This window comes from Otolemur garnettii, unplaced genomic scaffold, assembly GCF_000181295.1.
Source record: "Otolemur garnettii isolate 467f Iridium unplaced genomic scaffold, OtoGar3 scaffold00042, whole genome shotgun sequence".
Taxonomy (NCBI): Eukaryota; Metazoa; Chordata; class Mammalia; order Primates; family Galagidae; genus Otolemur; species Otolemur garnettii.
Genome location: NW_003852437.1, coordinates 8,346,000 through 8,361,550, shown reverse-complemented (window position 1 = coordinate 8,361,550; position 15,551 = coordinate 8,346,000).

Below are 15,551 nucleotides of genomic sequence, written 5' to 3'. Positions count from 1 at the left end.
GGGGCAGAATGAAGTACTAAAAGTATTTTTAAAATTCTTCTATCAAGTATCCTTTTTTTCTTTAGAAAACTATTCACTTTTTTTTTTCATTGATTTGACTGCCTCACAGTCAAATCAACTTACCTGTACTTGTTTTTCATGGTTCATTGTGCAGGAATGAGCAATGATTTCCTTCATCAACCAACCACCTAAAAATTGTTTTGCTTATTAGTCAGTATAAATTGTTTTCCTACCAAAACATAACATATCAGCGTGGAAAGATTTATTGCTCAATTTCACTCTGCTCATTTTTCCTGTGTCCAGTGGAGAAGCTGGTGTGGGGTGTGCTGCAGCATGAGAACAGACTGTGTCACCACAGAGGTCCAAGTTCTCGTCAACTTGGCAACATCCTTTCCTTCTCCCTTCTTGTCCTATTTGTCCCTGGTAAGAATTTTCTCTAGCTTGTCTGGAACACTTTCTTAGTATGCTCTTTAAGTATAGATTACCTTTTATAAGTGTATTTCTTCCACTACTGTCTTCTAAATACTACCCTCTATTTATTTATATAGAGGTGAAGCTTTTTCTGACTTTTCTTCTGTGACTTTTAGTCTGAACCACTCATGTAACTTCTATTGCTCCAAACTTGAGCATAGATTTTTGCATCTGTTGGGGTTCAGAAAACAATACTTCCAAATATGGCTTTCTGGCATGCTGAGTGATTTGAACAAAGGCGATGGAAGGGCCTCAGAAATAAGCCTCAGATCCAAGGTCTCTCTCTGACTCTCGTCCCCTTACTTTGCTTCCAAAGTGGGGAGAGAAGTTCTCCTGAAGTTCTCTTATCTGACTGAGGGACATTCTTCGCAAAGGAAGGTAGTTGTCTTAAACTGCCTCCCTAGGAATCTCATCAAACAACCAGGGAAGTTTAATCACCAGAGAAGAAATTAAAATTATCACCACACCCAGACAGCCTATGGCCCATTCTTCTGGAAGCGGCTTTGAGACAACATTTTTTTAAACCTTGCATACTTTATCTACATAAGATGACAACCTTTGTTTGCAGTGCAGTTCTGCCCCTTACCCTCCAGCGGCTCCCCCCCCCCCGAACTTTGTTGCAGGCTACTGTCCGCTCTTTAGGACCATTCTTTGCCCCTGAAAATTATTTAATCTTCCTCTAAAATTGCCTATATTCTCAACTCCCTTATGAAGAGGGTATTTACAACTTCAACCATGTGGGCTTTCCTCGCGTCTCATACTTTGTGTGCCTCCCATATCCATGTGCACATTAATAAATGCAAATGCCCTTTCTCCCGTTAATGTGTTTATTGTCAATTTCTTTCTTTCTTTCGAATAAGAGAAAGGCTTTAATTATCACCTACCGTGACAATTCTAAGTAGAAACATAAGAACAGTTTGTTAACAATTAATTACATGAAGAATTTTTCTAATTGAAAAACCTAGAAGTCATGTAGGATAGGAAAAATATATATAAGGAATGATCTCCTCCAACACACCTTCAGGCTCTACGCAGGCAAGGCACAGTTCTGGTGTAAAAGTTCCTGCAGAGGGTATGAGGCCCTCCCTGGGGTGTCTCGGGCTCCTTCCAGGGCATCAGTTGAAGTGGACCATTAAGGGTGGCAAGCAGGGCTGGGCTCCTCTCCTGTCTGATTCCTCTGTACATCAAACCTTGGTTTTCAACAGCTTCTGGAGACAGCCTGGGCTCCTGGAGTCGAGCTGGGCGCGTGTCTGGTCACCTCTGCCAGCTCTGGCATGTCTGGGCTGGTTCAGGCCCCAGTGGGTCGGGCTCTCAGAATCTCCCTTATGTGGAGGTAAATGTGGCTCCTCTGTGGTTTCAGCCGGGGGTTCCGGGGTGTACCGTTCTCGAGGGCATTTCTGGTTGTTCTCCGCTCACTGCAGCCCCCGAGGCTCTGCAATCACGTTCCCGCAGTGCTGGGGGCACTGGCAGGAGCAGCGGCTCAGGGCCTCCAAGTTATCCAGGGCCCAGGCCCAGGCCTGCTCTCGGTTCAGGCCCGGCAGCGTCAGGGGCTCTGGTCATGCCCAACTCCAAGACGGCTCTTCCAAGGCTGATAGATGGAGCTCCATAGCTTTAGCCTCCCGCGGCTTGATCAGGCCCAGCTGAGCAGCTGGTCTAGGAAAGTGCTCTGTCAGTTTAGTTCAAGAGACTAACTCGATCCCCAGAAAGGAAGTTTAAACTTTCTTATATGTACTTGTGGTTTTGTCTTATGTTTCTGAATGTTGATAAGTTCACTCTGTCCTACGGCTAATATCGAGTATCTACCACGTCAGATGCTATATTATAAAAAGAGGATATATTAAGAAGAGTAAGATATAATTTCTGCCCTTAAAACCTCACAGTTAAGAGGTAGTGATGCATATTTAAACAAATAAGTAGTATACGATGTCATCAAAACAAGAGAGATCAACAACATACTAATGGGAGGAGAAAAGTACCATGATTGTCATAGATTATCTGTATCAAGACAGTGATATTTAAGTTGGGAGACTGAATTGATTGGAAGGGGAAGGGACATTAATAACAAAGGAAATAGATTTTACAAGGGAAGAAAGAGCATGGCATATTTGGGTAATAGAGATCAATGATTCCCTTCTTCACAATTCCCTAATTTAAAAGTTCCAAAAACTAAGTATTTTCTTTTTAAAAAAATTTTACTTCTTTTTTAAAAAAAAGTTCAGATTATGTAAGGTTACATACCATTGGGTTACATTGTTTGCGTTTGTTAAATAGCATCTGAGTTGTAATTGAGTCCTACACCTGGGAGATGCCCCACATGCTCCTATGTTGTATTTGTTAGGTGGGAGCTTACTAAGCCCCTCCCTCACTTTCTCCTCCCCCACTTGAACTCCATTGTGTTCTACTAGTTTCAAATTAGTACTGGTACCTAGGGTGCTTGCTTAGACTTTACATCTTTTGTATTTCCCTGGATGAAGTTAAAGAACATTCTCCTTAAGAGAATGTAAAGTAGCTAAGTTTTTTTCATACCTGATTTGGTATTAACTCTGATTTGTCTTGATCTCAGTTGTCAGGAAAACCTCACCTGAACTGAAACAGATAAATAACTCTACGTTTTGTTAGTGCTATAGCCATGCATTTGATATGATGTTAGCCCAGACTTCAGAGAAATAATCCAAAGTTGCGCAGTATCTTTCAGAAATCTGAAAACATCTGGATTCTGAAACACATCTGCCCCTGTCAGTCCTGGATGATCGTGGAGATATAAGAAGAAAGTCTAATGGGTGTAAAGTCAAATGAAAATGATGACTCAGAAAGATAATTTGGGGCCAGACTGTGTAGGGTATTTTATTCCCAGGATAGTTAGTTGGACTTGATCCTATAAATATGAGAAAAAGTATACATAAAAGCCTCATTTGACATGGCTTCCAAGTCTTGTGCCATATAATTTTATAATTTTATTTTAGATTTTAGTAAGCGTCATGTCCTTCTCGGCACTTTCTCTGCCTTCATAGAACTGATCACTTGTCTCTGTGTCTACAGGGCTCTTTTCAGAGAATCATCACAGTGTGGCACGTTTTATCAAGTGGCCTACTTGGTTGGTTTCCCCATTTAATTAGAGCATAAACTATATCCAGAGACCATTTATTACAATTCATTTGGCTGCTCTTATGTATTTATTTATAATCTTTTATGTTTATTGGCTTGATTATAACTTTCCTTGTTTCAAAATGACTTAAGACAGCTGGGACCATCTCTCAATAACTTTGTCTTGAATTCATTTATTAAAATAAAATAGTATGTTTATAGTGTTCCTCCTGAGTTTCAGAGTCTAAGTGTTATAACAATTGCAAAAATTACCTCTTAGAATCCTCAGAACAGTCCTCTGAGATAGGTACTGTTACGTTACCCATTTGTAATGGAGGAAACTGATGCTTAAGAGGTCAAACACTTTGTTTAATGCTAGAGTGCTAGTAATTGCTCTAGGCTAGCATTTTATCTTAACTACTAAGCCACACTGCCTCCTGATCAATAAACTCTGTATTCCATGTGTTACCTAGTCACACGTCTTGCATGTAATGTGTACTCAAGATATCTAACTAGATGAACTACTTTTGACATTTTAAAATGATAATTTGGGGCTGGGGCTCAGTGACTCACACCTATAATCGTAGCACTCTGGAAGGCCAACGCAGTAGGATCCCTCGAGTTTAGGAGTTCCAGATTAGCCTAAGCAAGAGTGAGATCCCATCTTTCCTAAAACTAGAGAAATTAGCTGGGCGTTGTGGTGGGCACCTGTAGTCCCAGCTACTCAGGAGGCTAAGGCAGAAGGTTGACTTGAACACAAAGAGTTTCAGATTGCTGTGAGCTAGACTGACATCAGGGGACTCTAGCCTGAGCAACAGAGTGAGACTCTGTCTCAAAAAAAAAAAACCAATAATAACAATGATTATTATTATTTGCCTGCATTTCTAAAAGTGACTTCCTTCTTTAAGTTCTTTCATGTTACCCCATTGTAAGTGCCACATTTTAGGGCATGTCCATTGAGAAGGAGAGAGTGGAGCATGTGGGTACATTCCATGATACCTATTAATAAACTCAACTGTTTTTAAATACAAAAATAAGGCATGCTCTTTGTAAAAAAAAGAAACAATAACACAGAGAAAATTAGGAGTCCTTAATTTCTCTCCCTTGATTTTATTTTTTAGAGTCTTCTGATCACTCTGAGCAAATCTGCACTGACATTTGACATGGAAACATATGTTGATTCACATAAAAAAATTTTATCCATAGGTCTATAAAACTGTTGATATAGGTATCTATAATAATTTTTGTCCAATTGATTTAATAAAACTTACTTATATATCAAAATTGTGGCCACCATAACTGTTGTTAGTTTTAGTAATCTCCTAGCAAGAAACCCTCAGGGTTCTCTTTCCATTGACAGGAATGGAGTATCTACATAACTCTTGCATTGTTTTAAACATCATTGATGATTTTGGTGTTTTGTAAAGTAGAATGCTTTCCATGACAAGACAATGTAAAGTCTAGAAGGACTTTGTCATGATTTAATTCAGCACACTTTTAAATCATCTACAAGAAAAGATGATAAAAGCGCTAAATTACATTTATAAAGGAAGCTTAATTGGGAGATATTAAAACATCTATGAAGTCAGATGTTTAAAGAACTTAGAAATACGTGAAAGAGCAAAATGATATTTAGATTGCAAAAACAATTAATTGATGTGCTAAATGCTTATTAATTAGCCCACCAATCCCTTGTAGGAAGTGAAAGAAGGCAAAATGACTTCTGCTTCTATAAAGTTACCTGGCTGCAAACCTAAGGCTATTCCTAAACTAAAGCTGTACCAAAACTAAGGCTCTACCGAAACTAAACAACCTTAGTTCATATATACGCCAATGTGAGTCTTTTAGAATAAGTAATTTTATGAGTTATCTACTATTCTTTTTAGGTCATTATAAGTCATTTTCATTCTAGAGGAAAAACTAGAAGGAAACTAGTGCCTATGGTAAACCTACTGTCCATTTTATTTACATGGATGAGCTCATATAGTTTCCTGTGAAGAAAGTTCAGTGTTATTATTTTCATTATTGTTCTTTTTGGTTTCAGTTTATATCTGAATTTGACAATTTATTTTCTGAACTCCGATAAGACATTTTCTCCTAAAATCAAACTTTCACATGAAGTCATATTAAAATATCTCTATAAATGTAAGTAAAAAATTGAACCAAATTTTATTCCAATTAAACTTTTATTAAATATTAAAATTAAAATGTAATGCTACACTGGTTACCACTCATAAGCAAGTGAGTGATTTTTAAATGAGTTCAGTTATACAGAGAGAACCATGGAGAGTAGTGCTGATGAACTACAGTAATAATGACATGTGTCCATAGTTTGTTGTTGTGTTCGTGGCAGGCATTTCTAAGATATCTATTCATCAGTCAATACTTAGTGAGACTGTGTTTAGCCATTATAAAAAGGTATATGCAAATGAGCTTCCCATGAGACTTTGCAACAAACATTTAATTAGCTATACAAAGAAACAGTTAAATATACAAACACACATTACAGAAAATTGGCTAGTCTATATTGTTAATTTTGTGCACATAATTCCTAAATCGCACCATTTAATAACTCATGTCTTCATCATATGCTTATTAGTGAAAATGTGTTATTTCACTTGAAAATTAATTTTGTCCAACTTCTTAGATCTCCCCTTAATAAAAATAAATGCATTGAGTTACATAATCTGGATATTTTTAGTATTGCATTTGTAAATGAGGATTGTTAAAAATATCAGAAATGGAATATATGTTCTGATACAGAAAGGAGAAATTTGTGTAGTATGGATTAGGGAAGTAGAAAGCAAATGTGAATTATTTATCCTTCTATACAAAGAATAATACTGATCTGTTTTTTAAAAGCTGCTGTATTTATTCAGGAATACTTGTGTTAAAATTTTGAGTTTTGTACTTTGTTTCCTAAAGTAGACATACAGTTCTTGTCTTAAAATCAAAACTCATACATGACATTTGTAGGTTGAGCTCCTAAACATCTAGAAAATTCTCATTTGTGAATTTGGATTTTTGAAAATTTTTTACTTCATATTTTCTTGCTTTAAATCACGAAAACATCCTGTAGGAATATATTTGGATTAATATTTAAATTTTCCTTTTGTGTAATCATCACATATTTTTGTGTCTTTTAAAAAATCTGTTAATTTTTAATATTACATTCTATGTTTGATATTCATATAATGAGTGACATGAAGAGTTAACAATATATTATTGTGTAACTCATATTATGGGTAATAAGATACTTAAAAACACATTCATAGTAGTCTTTTTTTTTTTAAAGATTACTTAAAGAGTAATCACAAGTTATAATAAGGACAGTAATTCACAATTTCAAACAAATCTTATGATTTGGGGTATTGAGTCTCTGCCTGATTCTGAAATACCTAGTTTAAAAATTTTTTTTCAACAAGAATGATTTTATTTTTAGATAATCATGAGGCGTTACTAGGTGTAGCAGCTGACCAGCCAGCTTTTTCAGCACCATTTGCATCTCTGAGGCCCCCAAGGATAGAAAAGAGCCTTTTAATTGGTGATTCAACTTCAGTGGAAACATGCATTTAGGAAATGAGGCCTACACTGTTGTCTTCACACTAGGCAAACCAGCGCCTGTTGTCATGGTGATCTTCTATAGCATGCTAGAGCCAGTGATGTGGAAAACAAGATGGCTTCCTCATTTATTTAGCCTTAAAGAAAGTTGCAGATATTAGCACATGACTACTGGATTAAAAATATTTTTAATACCCATATTAAGACATGTAAAAACTTTCTCTTCAGATAAAATTTAACTGTGTCCAAAACTTTTAAAATTATCTACGGTTTTCAAGGTAAAGGAATTATTTTTTTCTTTTAAATGTAAATGTCTTAAAACCCGGCTTTCCCATTGAGCCATGCTTCAAGGAGCAGGTCAGATTTCAGTTCATGTATGATTTCTATTTATTTTGGATTAGCATGAGGGTTATAGAATGACACATGTTATATGTAGGCTTTATTGTGTGAGAATAAGCTGCTTCAGCAATTTCAAGGCTTGTAAAGGAGCTCTACATCTGAAAGAGAGCCAAAGTTTTCAGATTGGAGGCCAGGAAAGTAGAAAAACGCAGGCCGGGAGCAATCCCAGCACTCTCAAGTCAGAAAGAAGCTCCCTGTCACTGATAGATGACTTTTCAATCTCCAATTTAAAAAGATACAACCAATAATCTGTGTGCTCCTTAATAAACATTGACACAAAACAATCTTTCCATTTAGGACTGCTCTACTCAGTCATTCATTTCCAACAGCACTGAACACATCTCTAAAATACTTTCTAAGCATTAGGAGAGAGAAATGGAAGGATTAAAGTGCAAATGCTTTACATTTATTGAATTAATTATATTTAAATGAGATTCTGTTGTAAAAACAAGCACATAGAAAAGCAAAATTCCCGCCTAAGTTATAATACATATTTTACAATATATATTTCTGAAATTGAGAGGCACTTTAAGTGATGCTCATGTTATATTACAGAATACAGATGTCCAATAAAAAGTCTGTTGTTTGCATTTTTGTTTATACTTTTTAGGAAAGTGATCGTTAAATGCAGTTTTATATATGTAACTACTCCTTGTATTAATTCATCATTTTGGTGAATAGAAGTCAGTAAAGACACTGATAGAGATGACAGTTCAACTTCAGATGGAGCATTTTCCAAACTGCTCTTTGAGACACTTAGGTTTTGAGGAATGCTGATATGTTTTCTGTGATCAAAGAATTTTGTAATCCAATTAGTTTGCATTTTATCAACCTTTTGGTGATTCAAAATGGAATTACATAGGAAAGGCACTATGTAGCTCTACAGTAAAGGTAAAATGTTTCCAAAATATTTTGACCATGGGATTGTGTTTTTTCCTCACAGAATATTTAATTGCATTTTATGCACATTCGTGGTTTTGGAAACACAGGAGGCCATGGTGTTAACAAGAGGGAAAGTGACATTGTCACATTTCTGATTCTGTTTTCCTCATAACTCTGATAGTCTTTATTTGTTTACATTTAGTTCATACCCTTAACGTGTATACTCCTTACCACCGAGACTACTGGAGAGTGTTGACATTGCAAGTTCCTCCACTGGAGCTGCGTGCCTTGGTCAGAAGCCCTGTGTGCTCATTGTTCGTCCTCCTTCACTATCTTTTCTCACAAATTCCTTGGCAAAAGTGGTAACAGTGTTTTGGTAAGAAAAAATAAGAGAGAAAAGTCTCATTTTTTTCTTCTTTTGGTAAGAAAAAATGAGACTTGAGGACATTTTGGGCCAACATATTTTCATTTTAGCATCTCTGGCTGTTATTACTGTGCTGCTCCTGGGCAAAATCAACTATTGAGGAAGCATATTCTGTGAGGGGGGCAGGGCTATGGAAAATCCTCTTCAATAGGCAGTGAGTAAGAATTGACATAAAGACATAGGGTGGTCCCCCACCCTCATCTGCAGTTTCACTTACAGGGGTTTCAGTTACCCATACTCAAGTTATGAGGCTGAAAATATTAAATGGAAAGTTCCAGAAATAAACAATTCCTAAATTTTAAACTGTGCTCACTTCTGAGTGATGTGATGGCATCTCTCTCTGCCCTGCTCTGGGCTTCCCAGGACACAAATCTTGCCTTTGTTGAAGAAACAACCACTTTTCACACAGTCATCAACCATATCCACACAAACAACCAGCAGAATCTTCATCAGATGGTGTGTTCCCATGAAGCTGTCACCACCAGTGTTGTGAGTCACTTGGTAGCTGTCTTGGTATCAGATTAACTGTTGTGGTATCCTGAGTCACCCTTATTTGAACTTGTAATGGCCCCTTGCAAGAGTAGTGCTGCTGGCCATTTGGATATGCCAAAGCCACAATATCAAGTGCTTCCTTTAAGTGAAAAGGTGAAAATTCTCAATAAGGAAAGAAAAATCGTACGCCAACATTGGTAAAATGTACATGAGAGGGAAACTTCTTTCCAAGGAATTGTGAAGGAAAAAGAAATTCATGTTAGTTTGGCTGTCTCATCTCAAACTCCGAAAGTTATGACCCCAGCATTTGATAAGGGCTTATGATGGAAAAGGCATTAAATCTGTTGGTGGAAGACACGAACTGCGATATGTTCCAATCAGGTTCTGTACTCTCTGTGGTTTGGGGCATTAACTGGGGATCTTGGAACATACTGTCCTATGGATAAGGGGGACCACTCTATGTATTGTTGTTACAATAAGCTAACATAAAGGCCTACAGTGTTAGAGTTGTCCTTTTAGTTTTATGGATACAGAGTCTCTGTTGCCAGAGATAGAGTGCTGTGGTATCAGCCTAGCTCACAGCAGATTCAAACTTCTGAGTTCAAGTGATCTATCCTCCTGCCTCAGTATCCTGAGTAGCTGGAACTACAGGCACCCACCACAATGCCTGCATAATTTTTCTATTTTTAGTTCAGATGGGGTTTCACTCTTGCTTAGGCAGGTCTCAAACTCCTGAGCTCAAGGGTTCCTCTTGCCTCAGCCTCCCAGAGTGCTAGGATTATAGGTGAAAGCCACCACACTCAGCCTTGGTTATAAATATTTTGTATGAAGTTTATTAGCATGTAACATCCGAAAACAAAATCTGCAAGTTTGGGATTGCTAAATACTGTGAATTTCAAATCTATTGTGAAAAAAGAGAGCCATATAAGGTGGTGCCTGTGGCTCAAAGGAGTAGGGCGCCAGCCCCATATGCTGAAGGTGGCAGGTTCAAACCCAGCCCTGGCCAAAAACTGCAAAAAAAAAAAATAAAAATAAAAATAAATAATAAAAAAAAAGAGAGCTATGTAAGACCCCACAATGATGAGTCTACTGCTTGTTTGTGTGTATGTTGTTGGTTATTGGGTTTAGATGAGGAGCTGTTGTTCCCTTAGCCCAGTGGTTCTCAACCTGTGGACCCCCAGGAACTGTATTAAAGGCTGCAGCATTAGGAAGGTTGAGAACCACTGCCTTAGCCTAACTGACCTTGGTTGTATATCTTACTACTTTTCTTAAAAAGAAGACCACAAAACTATCTTTGGGTTCTTTCTGATGCATGCATTTAAAAAAAAAATCTCCCTTTCAAACTTTATTTTTTCAAAATTTATGTGTATGTGGGCGTCCTCAGACACAGCTGCCTGGGCCCGTACTTGCTGATTTGCTAGGAATGTTAATATAACTCTGCTGGTATTAAAGGGACACAGCTCCAGCCACTTGGGCAGAGGAGATGAGAGATACCAAGCTAGATTATTTGATGGGTCTGAGGACGCTCCTTCCCCTCCTCTGCTCTGTAAACACTGAAACAGAAATATAGCACAAAGGGGATCGGGAAGCTAGAAAACCCAAGGTGATGCAAAAGGACAAGGTGAATGCTCCAGGACTCCAGGAAGGGGAGAGAAAAGCCAAAGTAAAATCCGCAGGCCTGTGAAGGCAGAGGACGCAGCGTGAGGTAAGAGAGTTGGGATGAATAATGGTTCACAGACAGGAAGATAAGTGCTTGCAGAAACAAATACAAACTTCAACTTGTACAAGACTTTCACGAGTTCTTGTAGTAATTTTTCTCTTTATGAGATCAAGAGAGGCCTGGCACAAAGGTCTCCGTTTACTGTGCATAGGCCAATGTACTTGGTGGCTTTTGCCCTGGCATTTGCCACCTCCTCTGTGGGAGTTGTCAGCTCAGGTAATTCCTGTTGAATATTCTAATTACTGTCATTTTTATCTATGGCTTCTTTTAGGGTCCAGGAAAAACAATATGGAAACCAGGAAAGATTGTTTTTTTTAGCACGTGGGCAGACCCTGCTGGCCCGTGTGTAAAAGTCACCCGAGTAATACATCTCCCCTGCTATGTGTTGTCACAAAAGCTGCTGTTTCTTTAATTTCAGCTTCAAGTTCTCTACTTTCTGCAGAATTACTACTTTTGTAATTTCCTCAATCTTTATGGTCTAACTTTTTTTCTCCCAGATTCCTATATGAATAAAGCAGTATTCTGGAGTGGTATTTACTATTGCAATTAGGTGAATATCGCCTTTTTCTGTGAAATGAAGCTGAAGTAAAGAAGAAAAATATTTAACATTTTTTCCAATTTCATTAACATATGAATTTGCAGCAAGACTGAGTGTGAGTTTTTTGGGTTTTTGTTTTTTTAAATATTTCCCCTTTCCCTCAAGCAACTCATGTTTTCCCAGCAGTGAGGAAAATGAGTTATGCTCACAACTGTTTAAAGTTACCTCATCACATCAGAATCAGATGGGGGTGGGGAAAGAAATAATTTTGCTATGAATAACCAGGAAGTAAGTTTTTGCAGGCCATGGTTCAGAATGAAAAGGATAACTGCAAATTAGTTGGTTTTAGAAAAAAATGGAGAAAGAGAACGTTGAGTGACTTGTGGCGATAAGGGTGTAACTATTTAAAACGAGTGGAATCTATCGCTCCTTATAAATTGGGTTTTCTCCAGATTTTACCCATAAATTATTTCTTAAATCTAGTATATAGAAAACAGCTGTAAACTAATTTCTATAAAGCCTAAGAATCAAAATCTTTACTTTGTCTTACCACCCTCCTCCTGGTTTTTAAACAAAAAGAACATTTATTTTGCCTTTTGAATTCACTTCTGGTTGAACTGCTTTCTTCACGATGCCCTAGCAGTGTTAAAGCGTGATTGTTGACTCAGCTTCACCTAAACAGAACATCCAAGTATGGGTCTAATTAAAAAAGGTTGAATGGCATTGAGTCAAATTGGGAAAAATTACTCAGTTTATGGAAGAGAAAAGTAAAAGTCCTCCTAGGAAAATAGATAAACTTCAAAATCAGTCCCTGAGACTTCAATTCAGAGAAGAGTGTTTTCCAAACCTTTTAATTTAATTCAAGTGCCTAGTATGTCAATGAAATGCGATATTCTTTTTAAGAGCGTTAGGTCAAAAAAAAGAGAAACTTTAAAAATCTCCGGGGAGACCTTTCATTAGTAGTTCTTTTTACAACATCTGGCTAGTGATTTTTAATAGGCTGAAATTAGTGTCTTTTTCTTTTCAATTTTCTATCCTAAAACTATTAGGAAGATTACTCATGGTCTACAAAACTAAACAAAACCCATACTACCGGTCCTTCTTAATACGTCCTTTGTAATACAAGTGGAATATAAGAACAGTTTTTATGCTCTGAGGAAATCTGAACACCAAACGGAAAGCAGCCTTCTCCAGGCTGGCCAGGCTACTGGGGTAGGAACTCTCCCAGCAGCGTCCAGTAGGGGCACTCTCCACTGGGTTGGTAATTATGTAAAGTAATCAAAATACACTGTCTTCAAGAGTTTCAGTGTAAAGTATATAAAGAAAGATATAGGCAGAAAGATTGACAAGAGAGCTACAGAGAGAAGCCAGCAAACAGAAATCCAGAGGCAACAGACACCAGGCACATTAGCAGCCAAAGCAGAGAGAGGTTAGTGGTGGAAAGCAGAAGTGGCGGAAACAAACTAGGAGAATAGGAGGAAAAAATGGAATAGATGATTTTTTATAATAATGAATCATTGGAATACAGAGCAAGATGGCCAGGCGCGACGTACCACAAGGTACATGCTTAGTTCATTTCCCAAGCTCTTCTGTGGTTAAGTATGGGCCAGGTGAATACATTTTAGCCAATGGTGTTTAAGCAAAAAGAAGGTGCTTTCTCTGGAAAACTCCCTAGTAAGAAAGCTTACATCAAATGTTAGCTTTTTCCTACTCGAATCTTTTTCCACCCCAACTCACCTAGATTGTAGATGCTCCATTTGTACCGCTGGAGCCAGGCTTGATCAGATGATAAGAAATAAGGAACATGGGTTTCTGATACTGAGGAAGAACACTATTCCAGTGTTAGACCACCTAGCCAGATATTTATTTGAGAGAGACCTAAAATTCTTTTTTTCTGGAGATAGAATCTTACTGTGTCACCCCCAGTAGAGTGCTATGACATCCCAGTTCACAGCAACCTCAAACTCTTGGGCTTAATCAATTCTCTTGCCTTAGTCTCCCAAGTAGCTGGGACTACCGGCACCCACCACAATGCCCTGCTATTATTTTTGTTTGTTGTAGTTGTTGTTTAGCAGGCTCAGGCTAGGTTTGAACTGCCAGCCTTAGGGTATGTGGTCAGCGCCCTAACCACTGAGGTATGGGCACCGAGCCAGGGAGAGACCTAAAATTCTATTTTGCTTATACCATCCTTCTGCTATCCTGACTTCAATTCTTGCCTACAATCAAAAGTAATTGTAAATACTATATGTGTTTGAAGGAAAAACTTCATGTTTGAATAAGAAAGGACACATGAAGATTTTGAAGTTATTTAATGAGGGTATTCTGAACAAAAAGATTCAAAAATAAAGTGTAGCTTCTTGCCCCTGAAGTGTTCAAGTGAAGCTTTCATGTCAACAAATGAGACGTGCTGGAGAGGAAATGTCAGTGTTTTCTAAGGGTTTTGGAGTTGGTGATTATGCTGCAAATTTTCTATTACAATATAGGAAATTGTGATTGATGGATAAATAGAGGTATCTGCTTCGCTCACTGCTGTTATAAAATATTATTTCCTGCTTTTTTTTTTTTTTTTTTAAAAAGATACCCATGGTTGTTTCTTACAAGTAGATGACTATGACTTTACTGTGTGACTATCTCCCTGGTCATGTACTTTGAAGTGAAGTGGATTCCTGATCCAATTTTTCTCTTTAGGAAATTAGGATTAAAAAAGGAAGCCAACCATTACCATGCTTTCAAACATCATAATGGATATCCTTATCCAGTGTAATAGGACAAGAAAAGAGATGAAGAAGGATTATGAAGTAAGATATAAAATGTCATTTTCGCATCGCTGTGCACATAAAAAGCCCAGAATATGTCCCAGATAAAATAACAGTCATAGTAATAAAAAAAGCAATGGAAGGAAAACCTTTAAAGTAGTAAGAGAAAGATAAATATGACATTATAGGAAAATAAAGATGTTACTTCTTGAGGAAGAATGATAATACTAGATGGACTCTTGGATCTAAAAAAATAAAATTTTAAAATGCCTAAAATAGAAAGTATTAAAGATTTTTTCCACAGTTTAAAAAATTTAAAGAACAATTGATTGTGTAAAGCAAAAGTAAAAGCAAGGTTTTTTGGAATCTATGACATATGTGCAAGTAAAAAGAATGGAAAGAAGGAAACGGAAGCGAGTCTTACATTGTAAGTGAAGTGCTATAGTTACATTTGAAGGTAAGTGATGCTAAGTAAAAGATTCGTATTTTAAATCTTAGATCAACCAGGACAACAAAAAAATTAAGAAAGAAACAATTCAACAGCAGAGATGAACTAGATTGTTTAAAAAATATACAGTAGAAAAGGTAGGAAGATAGAGCATGAGAAAAGAAGGAATAAAACCCTAGAATATATAGAAAACCATGGTGTTAATTATATAAATTGCAAGAGACAAACATTCCAATTAAAGGCAGAGATAGTCAGACTTCATAAACACTGTCCAACTATATGCTGCCTACAGAAACAACTCTTTAAGTATAGACCGATTAAGTTAAAGATAAAATCTCAGAAAAGGTATATCATGTTTGCACTAAGTCTCAGAAAAGGTATATCATGTTTGCACTAAGTATAAGAAAGACTATATTAACGTCAAAAATATGGACTTTGGACAAGAATATTAGCAGAGATACAAAGGACAATTTCATTATAAAAGGTACATTAATCCACCAGGTATATCCACCTCATAGGCCCTTCAAAAAATATGACAGACTAGCTGATGTAATTGAGAACAGAAATAGACAAATTTATTATTATAGGAAATTTCAACACTCATCTCTCTGTATGGATGAAACAAGTAAATTGAAAATTAGTAAGGGTAGAGGATATACATGTATGAACAATACTACAAACCAACTTGACCTAATGATGTTTGTGGAATATTTAGCAAACAAAAGTAGAATTCATTTTCTTTTCAATTGCACAGTGAACATTCACTGAGATAGTGG